The 13,175-nt window shown below is 40.9% G+C and overlaps 1 protein-coding gene across 2 annotated transcripts in view; it reads left to right on the top strand.

Annotated features, from left to right (window-relative positions):
- Nucleotides 1-13,175, top strand: part of BRINP2 (BMP/retinoic acid inducible neural specific 2) — a 485,004-nt gene that overhangs the window by 357,876 nt on the left and 113,953 nt on the right. The gene's annotated exons all lie outside the window — the stretch shown is intronic.

The raw sequence follows: 13,175 nt of genomic DNA, 5'->3' as shown, positions 1-13,175 counted from the left end.
AGCCATGGTCCTGATATCACCGCTCCCATCCAATAAAGTACAGGTAGGCCCTAGGACAGAATGTGGTTAGGTAGTATTAAACACTTCATTTAAAAAAATATATAGTTTTTGTATAGTTTTAATTACAATTTTTTTCCTACACTTACCTGTAATCTATGATTTTCTGGCTCTGGCCCCAGAGCACTCTGCGCAGCTTCATTGAACTCTTGGGTAGGGAGGCGTGCACACTGAGCACATAACAGGGTACCAGTCTATTGGGCTATGCAGGCTCTAGCTGCTGTCAAACTACTGGAGAAGAGGGGAACAGGAAAGTGGTATGCAGCTGTAGGCATCTGCTACTATTGGAATGTGTGGACACACCGGGAGATTGACTGCAGTCCCAGCTAAGAGTGCATTCGCAGAAGTGGCTCCATGAGCCACCTTAAAGCAGGAACTAGGGCAGTCTTTTTTTTTTTTTTAAAGATGGCATGCAAAGAAGTTACAGGTTTTATATGAAAAACACACTGCAAACCTGGTAAGTGTTGAGGTCTGCAGTACTATAGTTTTTTTTGTTTTTTTCTTTTTCTTTTAGGGTCTAATAACACTTTAACAAACTCTTTCCTCCAGCAGAAGATTGATAACCTCAACCCACAGAGGCAAAGCCTTTAACTGGAGCTCAATGACTGCTTTGTAATTATAAAAAGGCACAGATTTTTTGAAAAGTCATTCTGTTGCTGTATATTTTGACATGTCAGGAATGTATTTCTGCACTTACTTACATAGTTACGGAAAGGTGTACTTTAAGGTGGACCTTGCATTATGATCACATAGCAAACAACTGTAAATAAATGATATCCCTTTCAGCTTGAAGTGCCTACATACTAGATAATCTACAGTCTGCTCTGCACATTTCTTGAATTTTTTATGAGAAAATATACTGTATATGCTGCAACTGCCATTTCTGAGTAGTTTGGACTGAATAGAGAAAGTTTACTTTTATGATTTTTCCCTACAAAGTCTTGTGAGGCTCCACTCACACACAGATCAGATCACAGATCAGTAAGGCCTGGGGAAGAGCTACTCCGCATGAAGGCCAAAAACTGAGGTTTTTTTGCAAGCTTGGAAAGTTACTGAGCTAATCAAGTAATGATCCATGGCAAAACAGAGGCTATAACTCAAGATAAAATATCCAACTTTGAGAATATATGGAATCCCTGCGTGACTCGCTTTTTGCCTTCCAATTTTGATGCTTCCCTACTAAGACCTTGGTAATCTCGATTTATACTTCCATTCATGATATGTGTTTATTACCATGTACTACCCTGGGGACCCCTATCACCTCTCATTTATTTCTTCCCTATCTATTTTTTATCCTAAGATTACCTTTTCTTTTATCTTCTTTCTCTATTCTACTTTTTCCCCTATTTTCTCTCTTCTCTTTCAATTTACTCTTTACAGTGGAATCTTGTTTAAAGAGTAACGTGGTTAACAAGCGTTTTGAAAGACGAGCAACTTTTTTTTTAAATCCTGACTCGGTTTGCGAGTGTTGTCTAGCAAAATGAGCAGAATTCAAGTTAATATGGCGTGCAGTACTGCATTTGGCCAGATGTGCGGGGGCGCCGGTGACACTCGTTGCAGTTCGGAGCCCTTCGGAAATACTCGGAAACACTTGGAAATACTCCAGTGTTTCCAAGCCTTTCCGAGTTCAGCCAAGCTGTACCCGAGTATTTCCGAGGCTCTCTGGTGCCCCCCACCTCTGGCCACATGCGGTATTGCATGCAATAGAAGTCACTGCGGAACAAATTATCTTAGTTTGCATTGACTTCTGTGGGGAAACTCACTTTGATATGTGAGTACTTTGGATTACAAGCTCTTTCCTGGAAGGGATTATGCTCGTAATCCAAGGTTCCACTCTATATAGTTCTGGTAGCAGAACGTTTATTGGTTATCATCATACCAAGTGTACATAGTTCCTATATGTAGTATAACATTTTAGATTCTATAATAAATTATTTCTTTTTTTTTTATTGTTTTTTTTTATTTAAAAACTATACTCTTGATAATAATTAAGACTTTTTTTATTTATTTTTTATCTGAGGTCATCTTATAATAACCTGGTCTAAGTTGGTTTTATCCTCTCTTATACAATGTATGACGCAATCTTTTGAGTAGTTAGTTCCATGCTAAAATAGTTTTAAACTACTTTTAGTTTATGTTGGAACTACAACTCAATATTATTACCATATATGTGATATTTTCTTTTGCTGCCACCATATATATGTACGTATACATACTAATTGTTAAAATTCAATAAACAAATTTGAGAAGAGAAAGTTACTGAGCTGTATTCAGCAAAATGGAGTGTGGGGCCAGACATGTGAAACATAACAAAATTAATGTTTATAGAGTGAGCAGAGCCAGGCAATTTTTGGGCATTTATACGTGTGTATCACACACATCCTGCAGTACAGGAGCAGAATACAGTGTTCATTTTGGCAGCAGATTTCGATTTAGTTTGTAGTCTAAAGCCTTGTACACACAATCAGATTTTCGACAGACAAAGCGCCAGACTTTTGTCCGAAGAGGCGTGTGCCAGGAACTTGTCTTGCATACAAACGGTACACAATTGTCGGCCAACAAACACGAATGTAGTGACGTACTGTGAGGAAATTCAGCTGTTGAGCATCACCCTTTGTGCACCTTCTGCTAATGTTGTTAAGGTGAGCATTAAATCTAAACATGTGTGTGTAAGGGCTTACCTTGGTTAGAGTCCATGGTGCAGAGATGTATGCTCACCCTTGCAAATACACACAGCCCACGGTAGCAAGGAAACAGGAAACAATTAACTTAAAGCGGTTCTGCACTGGCGATTTTTTTTTGCTGAATGTATAAAAAAGATGTGTTTCAAATAAAAATCTTACTTGTCCTGACTTCGCCCGCTATCCATGTCCATATTTCCATTAAATCGTTCTTTTTATAAATGAGTTTTGGCCGATGCCATTTTGATTGTGGGCATTTGAAGCCCACAAGCAATAACTTCCTCCTTCCTTCGCTTCAGAGGAACCAGCATTCCTTGCTGGTTCTCGCGCACGCTCAGTGGCTACAGCTACGAGCGGCGTAATTAGAAATGTTGCCATGACAACAGCTGGTGTCTTAGTAAGTTACCGTCGCCGTTGTGATGTGAAGCTTCGGCTAGGCACACTCACTCCAGGGATAAATTATACGAAATCCCAGAAGACAGTGTGGAGATCAGCGGGAATTATGCTGATCCCTGCAGAAACCCCACCCATAGCCGCAGGGAGAGATTAAGAAACAGCAGAGAATGAAAGGTAGGAGGAAAAAAATAAAAAATAAAGGGGCATTGAGCACTAGTTATAGCTCCAAAAAAACAAAGGCACAAAGAAAAAAAAATATGTGCAGAACCGCTTTAAAAAAAACCCTCAGAGTGAGGCAATGTTTTATACCCAGCTGATTGCATAAACAGCCTCAGCTGAACCAGGAGTTACAGGTACAAATTGCAACAAGATCCAGAGTATGACTCTAGTATTTCATGCAGAACTAGGCAAAGCTGGCAAAGCTGGAAAGCAGATTTTCCTATTGTCTGTACACAACCCATCCCAGATCTGTGTAAAGAGGCAATAAGCCAATACAAATTGTCTCTTTACCACATGACTGGCTGTGTCCAATCACAGCCGGTCACATGTATTGCCCACGTGTACAGCGCTCGTGCACCTCCCTAGGGCGTGCACAGCGCAGCGATCGGGGATGAGGCTTGTCACCCTGACACAGCCCAACCCCGATCGCAGTAAACAACCAATAAAATTGGCTCTTTACTACGTGACAGGCTGTGTCCAATCACAGCCGGTCACAGAATGTCAACAAACCGCGGTAACGAGATGTTACCGGGTTCTCTACCTCACACACCGATTGTGTGTGAGAAGGAGATTGCGGTAACATCTCGTTACCGCTCACAGTGTACACCAACACACCGATTGCCCCCCTAATAAAGAGCATCTGTCAACACCCATCAAAGTACCTGTCATCACCCATCAAAGTACCTGTCACCACCCATCAAAGTACCTGTCACCACCCATCAAAGTACCTGTCATCACCCATCAAAGTACCTGTCACCACCCATCAAAGTACCTGTCACCACCCATCAAAGTACCTGTCACAGCCCATCCAAGTACTCGAGTACCTGTCACAGCCCATCTGAGCACCTGAGTACCTTTCACAGTCCATCTGAGTACCCAAGTACCTGTCACAGTCCATCTGAGTACCCGAGTACCTGTCTCAGCCCATCTGAGTACCCGAGTACCTGTCACAGCCCATCTGAGCACCTGACTACCTGTCACAGTCCATCTGAGCACCTGACTACCTGTCACAGTCCATCTGAGTACCCGAGTACCTGAGAACCTGTCAAAGCCCATCTGAGTACCCGAGTACCTGTCACAGCCCATCTGAGTACCCGAGTACCTGAGAACCTGTCAAAGCCCATCTGAGTACCCGAGTACCTGTCACAGCCCATCTGAGTACCCATGAAACTGTCACAGCCCATCTGAATACCCAAGTAACTGTCACAGACCATCTGAGTACCCGAGTACCTGTCACAGCCCAACTGAGTACCCAAGAAACTGTCACAGCCCATCTGAGTACCTGAGCACCTGAGTACCTTTCACACCCCATCTGAGTACCCAAGTACCTGAGTACTTGTCACAGCCCATATGAGTACCCGAGTACCTGAGTAACTGTCACAGCCCATCTGAGTACCCCAGTACCTGAGTACCAATCACAGCCCCTCTGAGTACCCCAGTACCTGTCACAGTATATCTGTGTACCTGAGTACCTGCCACAGTTCATCTGAGTAGCCGAGTACCTGAGCACCTGTCACAGTTTGTCTGAGTACCTGTCACAGTCCATCTGAGTACCTGTCACAGCCCATCTGAGTACCCAAGTACCTGAGTACCTGTCACAGCCCATCTGAGTACCTGAACAGCCCATCTGAGTACCTGAGTAACTGTCACAGCCCATCTGAGTACCTGTCACCACCCATCAAAGTACCCGAGTACCAGTCACCAGCCCATCAGAGTACCCGAGTACCTATCTGTAGCCCATCAGAGTACCCGAGTACCTGTCACCAGCCCATCAGAGTAACCGAGTACCTGTCACCAGCCCATCAGAGTACCCAAGTACCTATCTGCAGTCCATGCCCCATAGAATCTATATTTGGGTGTTTGCTTTCCAAAATTGGGTCATTTTGTGGTTAATTCCACTGTCCTGGTGCTCAAGGACCTTCAAAAGTGTGATAGGTAGGATTGAGATGTATTTATGCTCCTAGAAGGCCTGAAGGTACTACTTCAATGTTGGTACCTCCTTATGTGGCCAGGCTGTGTAAAAGCCTCACAGGAGTATCAGAACATGTTTTGGGGTGTAATTTTTGCTATATACATACTATGTGTTAGAAATATCTTATAAACTGACCGCTTTGTTTTAAAAAAAATATACATTTTTTTTTAAAGTCACACACATGTGGTATTGCCATACTCAGGAGGAGTAGCAGAATGTATTTTGGTGTGTAATTGGAAGTATGCATATGCTGGGTGTGAGAAATAAATTGTTATTATGACAATTTTGTGGGGGGGGGGGATCTTAATTTTCACAAGAATTGTGTGAAAAATTACAACTCACCATGCCTTTTGCTAAATACATTTGACTATGAACTTTTCAAAAAGGGGTCATTCGGGGGGTATTTTTACTTTCCTGACACTTCAGGGCCTCAAGAAATGAGATAGGCCATCAGGTGTGATCAGGTTTCAGTGATTTGCACCATAACAGGCTAGACTCTATAACATTCACAGAGACTAAATAATATCCACTAATTTTGGTTATTTTTACCAAAGAGATGTAGCAGTATAAATTTTGGCCCAAATTTATGAACATAAATTACTTATTTGAAATTTTTTATCATAGAAACTAAAAAAAAGTGTTTTTTTTTTCAAACTTTTCGCTCTTTTTTCACTTATGTTGCAAAAAATAAAAAACCTAGTGGTGATTAAATACCACCAAAAGAAAGCTCTATTTGTATGAAAAAAAAATGATAAAAATGTTGTTTGGGTACAGTGTTGCCTGAGTAATTGGAATTCAAAGTGTGAGAGCGCTGAAAGCTAAAAATTGGTCTGGGCAAGAAGGTTGTGTATATCTCCTGTATTGAAGTGGTTAATAACATTTTTTAATTATGACATATTTTTTTTAATTATGACATTTTTTTTTGTATATTTCTGTTTGCCAATTATATCCAATCTAATTAGCTTTCTGTTTTTTTTAATAGTCTTTCATTTTGCAGTGTCCTTGTGACCCTCTGTGGATTCAGAAATGTCCCTCCTGTGTAGCAACAGATTAAATACCTGCTGAATCCCATCTCTGCTATCACAGCGCATGTCACATAAGGCAAAGGATGGCTGAATTTCTAACAAAACTAATACTTCAGCCTCTTGAAACTCTGACATTCTTTAGCACCTGACTGTGGATGTCTTTATCTAGTAGCTGCGATCGTCACTTCATCAACCTCGTCTCTCACCTTTGTTCAGTATCAAATTTTTCAACATCTCAATGCTCACTAACTGATTAGGAACTGCTGACATGTCACATCTGTATTGTTCACTATAAAAGCTTCAGCACTTTTATAACAAACCTAAGCATGTGATCCTTATAACAGAACTTCATCATTTTCACTTTTTATGATATAGGAGTTTTGTTACTTGTATTTATTCTTAAAATGTAACTTTAGTCCAATTTATTTATTTATTTATTTATTTTAGTAGCATGGGTATTGGGTAAAACCTCTGGCAGGTCTTTATTGCTATGTGTACCTGCTTGGAACATTTGCTCTCTCTTATAGATACATAGTAGGTGAGGTTGAAAAAAAGTCCATCAGGTCCATCCCATGTGTATGATTATATTTCAGTATTACATTGTATATCTCTGTATGTTGCAGTCATTCAGGTGCTTATCTAATAGTTTTTTTAAACTATTGATTCTCCCCACTGAGACCACCGTCTGTGGAAGGGAATTCCACATCCTTGCCGCTCTTACAGTAAAGAACCCACTACGTAGTTTAAGGTTAAACCTCTTTTCTTCTAATTTTAATGAGTGGCCACATGTCTTGTTAAACTCCTTTCCGCAAAAAAGTTTTAGCCCTATTGTGGGGTCACCAGTATGGTATTTATAAATTGAAATCATATCCCCTCTCAATCGTCTCTTCTCCGGGTAGTGCTATTCAGGTTGTAGCACTACCCCCAGAAAAGCAGCTTGATTGCATTCGTCCTCATGCCTTGCATCCTTGTACCTAGATCTGAGTCACCAATGACACACCTGGAAGGTTAAAGCCATATGAAAAGAACATGGGTTATGAGCACAAAAGCAGTAACTAATTAACCAACAGCAATAATACAATACCATGTAGTATAATATCATACTGCCTTTGCTAAATTAGTCAAAGTCCCTGAATACCCTACTGGCCCAGTCTTGCCGATGTTGGGGCCCATAGTTCTTGTTAGAGCACTCTATAACAAACTGTTATAGCAAGGATGCTCCCAAACTAAAGGGTCCATGGTAATCCCAGGAAAAGGGCAGTACTATCTCACTAAACAGGCAAAAATAAGTCAAGAGGCCTCTCACTAAGGTAATTGGTTTCTGGGTGTCCAACTCTCCCACATACAGGGGAAGGTCATCGAAAAGGTTGCGCCCTCAAGCCAGCATCCCAGTAGCAGCAAGGTCAAGAAAAAAAAACATTGACTCTCACCAGAACAAGGTAATCTGCAATCTGACACTGGATCTGAGATGTAGTCTCTAGTCCCCTCCCTGCATTCCAGGCAATCCTTTACAACAGTGGTGGTAGCAGCACATGGTCTCCAACCACTGGTCCCTGTAGGCAGTCTCTCTGAGCACTGCAGCTTGCGATATAAGCTCTGCAGCAGTAGCACAGGAACAGCCACAGACTCAGCCACCACAGAGAGTGCTTCTCAGCAGCACTGCAACCATTGTATACTGGCTCCTGGCAGCAGACACATGCCAGCAGTCTCGTTTTTCTAGTTCTCCGGGTTTACTGTTCTCCATGCATCCAGCACCTCTCTCAGCAGCACACAACAGGACCGTCTCATGGCTCCCCAACTCAGCATCCAGAATCTGACTTCTCTTCCATGTAACAATGAGTCCAATCCCCTTAAGTGTTCAATCATATTCCTCATTGGCACCCTTGCTAGGAGCAGGCTTAAAGATTTGTTCCGGCCAGTGGCACACACAAGATGTTGGGTGCTATGCAAAACAAAGAGTGGCTAAATCTCTTCAACTAGGGTCAAAACGTTTAAAGGCTCTAACTCTTCTGCCATCTATTCAAAAGAGTGGGACTTTAATATTAGCCCCTTCCCCTCTTGACTGCCTGTCACTATGATAAGAATTTTTTTTCTTTGTTTTTAAGGACAAACTAAAATAGTTTTGAGTCTTATTTGATTTCTATATTTTTAAACTGAAATTTTCTATCAGTTTTATTTTTCTGTTCTCCATTGAAATATCTAGACTTTCATTATTTTATCTTATGATGACTTCCTCCACAAAATTTCAGTTCACAAACATAAATATACCATAGGTGTGGAATTGTTATTTTTTACATAAAATGTGCATTCAGCCGTTGAAAAAGCCTTATTTTATTTGTGATTTTATCTTGAGAATTGTTATTTTATCACTACCTTAATGGCTGCTTTTCCTGTATTTTTTTCATAGAAACACCTGGAAGCTTTTGGTAATCTAAATAGTTCCAGCCCATGTAATAATCTTTGAGAATTCGTTTTTACAGTCAAAATACCTAAAACACAATTGTGCCAGTTGACATAGTCAGGTCATGGCCCACCACTGCATCTATGCAGTACAGTTTGGATACCCTCATCCTAGTTTTCTAACAATTTGAACCTTATTTTATGTGCTAATGTTTAAATGTGTACACCATACATATAGGGGTGCCCAACGTTTTGAAGAGCAAAGGCCACTTAAGCGATTTGATTACTGGTTGCCGGCCACAATGAGCAGAGCGGGCGGATGACAGGTCCTGTGGATCAGTTTAAAAGCAGCCCAGTAACCACTGCAGAACAGATATGCCCATATATACACTGTGTATTCAACTTACATTTAATAACAGACTTCCTTTCAGGTATTGCTGGCTGTTTCTGTCCCAGGAAGAGTACATTTAGTATCGCTTTGTCTGTGATAGGAGGCGGGGCTATAGAGGAAGCATTGTCTTATGAGGCTCTGCTCCACAGCCGCTTACTACCTCCACTGTTGGCCTCACTCACAACACTGATGCTCTGGGATAGGGGCCGGCAACCCACGATCTTGGCTTGCGACCTGCCATCCAAGAGCAGGAGGTAGCGGTCCACATCAGAGGGCTCCATGGGCCACTGGTTGGGCACCCCTGCCATACAACATGCATGGACCCTATTGGTAATCACTGCAGTTCAGGACCGATATGTAAATACCAACAATGTGTAGCCAGGAGCGTCACTGCTAATTACACAGTATTGATGTTTCCATGTTAGCCCTGTTTGAGTCATTCATTAGGTAGCGGCACAGAATAACGGTGACTTTCAATCATTCAATATCATCCAAAGTCAATTTGCACATACATTTCCACTGCATAAAAGACTTATTTTAGGCTGACATGTAACCATCTATAGTGTGTAATCAGCAGTTGCCTATACAGTGATGATATGTATATGTCGGTCTTAAGCAGTGGCAGCGGCCAGTAGGGACCATGTATGTTGTACACTGTGAACAGCAGCTAAAACTTTACATACATATAGCATATGGACAACTTTTTATGCAGAATTTTGCTGCCAGAAGATCCTAAGTAAATCAATTGGCTGCATGAAGGGAAGGGGAGGGGAGCAGGGTCTGGTGCTGGCTTGGGAACAACAGCAAACAGGCAGGATTTCTACCCTGTATGATTGGCTGTTAAATGTTTTAGGAAGTTGGACCATACACGTGTAGGACTTGAATGTAGGTCGTTATACTCATATATTTAGTGCTTATAAGTGACATCCTATTTTTTTGCTTAGAGTTCTACTCTTAAACAACAGTCTAGACAATGTATAACGAAGGCAAAGTAAAAAGTAATGTCAGCTTTTGTTTTTGGGTGGCAGTGCAAATTGCGTTATTCCTCATAGAAATAACAGTGCAAACAAAATGCTCCTAAGTAAGTTTTCTGTTGATTGTTATCCTGTCTGTAGTTCTTCTTTAATTTAGTGTTGCTTATGTCTCAGTCATATCACACTTCATTGTTTTATACCCAGGTTTACCATAGCTCCGAGCTTAATGTGAGACTAATAGTCTACGCTTTAGCCATTATCGCTTCTGCTCCTAGCTGCAGCAGTACTTTGATTATGTGCTCTCCAACTTTTGCCTTAAGAGTTATTAATGTTGGCTTAGGCTGTAACTATATTTCTCCATTGTGTATTTATTATTATCCATAAATTATTCATATTGTTAGTGCTATGATTCCTGGTGAGCGCCAATTCTAACTATGCGTACACTTGTTTCTTTGAGAATTTAAGTATGCCAGTAAGACGTTTGGCTTAGCTATTTCCTAATTTATTGCCCTGGCTTTTTTAGTAGTGAACAGCAGCGACAATTTGAAAATATTATCGTTAGGCAAATCATTTGTCCTTTTTATTTTAATAACTGATTCAGGTTGAAGTAACATACAGCGAATATTAAAATTGCAGACACCATTTGCATTAAAATATGCATAGTTTTTTTATGGCAAATGTTTGATTTTAGCATTCATTCCCTATCAGACCTACTCCACTCAATGCTGATTGCTTGCCCACAAAAGATTTTAGCTTAATATCTTAAATTGTCTGTAATGGCATTTGCCCTTTGCTCCTGGCTCCACAGAACTAACTATGTTTTTGAGATGCTTATAGTTTCCTTTTGGAGGTGCCTTTGACTAGGGTTGAGTCAAGTAGCTTTGACAAAATTGATTTGACCATCAATGAAATTTCACGAAAGCTGAGACTCTCTCTTTCACTTATTAAGCTGACTGGGTGAAGTTTGCACCAAAATTAGGAAGCAATTCTATTATTTTGTTTCAGAGAGTATGTTAAGAGCAGTTTAGTATTTTATTTAATGTTCTTTGGCTTTGTATTCATTTCTTTTTTGGTGTATTTCAATTGTGGTTTGTATACCGTCACTTTATTTTCTCAATTTTTTGTCACAAGAACAGGTATAGAATAGTTGAAAGAAGGTTATATAGCCCTCAGGGTTCATTTACAGCCCATTGCACTCATAAGAAACCACCTGCATTTTCAATCTTGTGGTCTTCATTATTGACTCCAATGTATTTTTCCTATTTTTTTTCTCCTAATTTTCTCTTAAATATGTAATATAATATAATTTGCAGATGGAAAAATGTGTGAATCTTGTGTATGTTGAGTGTATCCTGGTTGAAAATATTCTTAAAATAGACCGTTAGAACTTTAGCATATTATGTAATAACATGCTCCACAAACATTACCAGCAGTGACTAGTCCACCATTCGAGAAAATTGAACCATTAATAAACTAGACAAATGGTTTGTGATGTTGACTCGCCATATAATTACCATATCATGCTTTTTACGCTATTCTCACACTACAATTTGACTGAAATTGTGGGCTTTCTTATTTTAGTGATTTGAGCAATTATGAATTGAATTAATGGTGTGTGTCATTACTCTATAAAATCAAATCAATAACACTAAACTTCAGACAAACAAGTCAATACACATCTACATCACATACAATGATGGGAATTGTTTTGCCTGAGAATGTTTTTCTAATTCTGTTCAGTTAGTTTGGTAGTTTACACACTCTTATAACTCTGCAGCTTATGCCGCGTACACACGAGCGGACTGTATGGCGTACTTAGTCCGTCATACAATCCGACGGACAGTCCGTCATACTTTCGACTGAACGGACTTGACCACACACGGATACCCAAACAGTCCGTCGTAAGCTTGCGCGATGACATGTACAGCACGTACGACGGGACTAGAAATAGGAAGTCCAATACACAGCAAAGCACCTTTCCGCCGTGTAAATCCTTTCTGGGCATGCGCCATTCTTAGTCCGTCGAACTAGCCTACTGACGAGTGGATTGTCCGCTGAAACCAAAGTACGACGGACAGAATTTCGAAAAATCCGAAATACTTAGTACGCCAGACTGCACGCTGAAAAAGTCAGCTGAAGCCCACACACGAGCGGACTGTCCGCTGAAATGTGTTTCGACGGACTAAGTACGCCATACAGTCCGCCCGTGTGTACGCGGCATAAGATATTCACTTACTATGTTCAGGTCCACCCTAACAACTGTCTGTTGCCTGCTCATCGGGCAAAGCTAATGATGAAGAATCATTGTCCAGCGAGCAGATAAAAGGCGGAGAAGTGGAGGCTGCAAATGGCAGCATTGTCCACCTGTCAATGTGCTAGTGGTATGTGAATCACAAAAATAGATGAACTGAATTACAATTATTAAAGTGGATAGTTTCCTTTCACATATTGATTAGTACTGTTGGATGAACCGTTCAGCCTGATCATGAGTTTGGGCCCAACATTGGCTGTTCGGCCCGCTTGTCCAACACCCGAATTTTCAGGATGTTCTCCCCGCTGAATAACCTGCAATGCACTGCATGCTGCACAGTGCATTTTGTGCCCTGATTGGGAAAGGTTTTTTTGGGCCCCCCCTCCCCCCAAAATCCATACCAAACTTATCCGTGCATGAAGCCAGGCAGGTAAAAAAAGGGGGGAGGGAGCAAGTGAGGGCCCTCCCCTGAACCATACCAGTCCACTTTCCCTCAACTTGGAGGGGGTGGCTGTTTTGGAGCGGGGGGGGGGGGGGTTCTGCAACCCTGAGTAATTTTAAATGTGAGTTGATTTTAGAAATTTTATTTTTTCTGCAGTATATTATATTTGTGCTACAGATGCAGGCAGACTAAGGGAATCCCCCAGGCACTATATTTAAAGGAAATTTTCATTTTTATTGTTACACTTTAAGTATAATTAATATCGCTGCTCCTGAAAAACGATTGTTTAAAAGAAAAATCTCCCATAGACTTTAATGGAGTTCAGGTTAGAACTTTTCCCCTGTTCGGGAGTTCTGCTGCAAACCAA

Source organism: Lithobates pipiens, unplaced genomic scaffold (assembly GCF_037356315.1).
Source record: "Lithobates pipiens isolate NorthernLeopardFrog02 unplaced genomic scaffold, aLitPip1_a1.2 Scaffold_23, whole genome shotgun sequence".
Classification (NCBI taxonomy): domain Eukaryota; kingdom Metazoa; phylum Chordata; class Amphibia; order Anura; family Ranidae; genus Lithobates; species Lithobates pipiens.
Note: the sequence above shows the minus strand (reverse complement) of the source record. Positions and strands in the feature narration are given on the sequence as shown.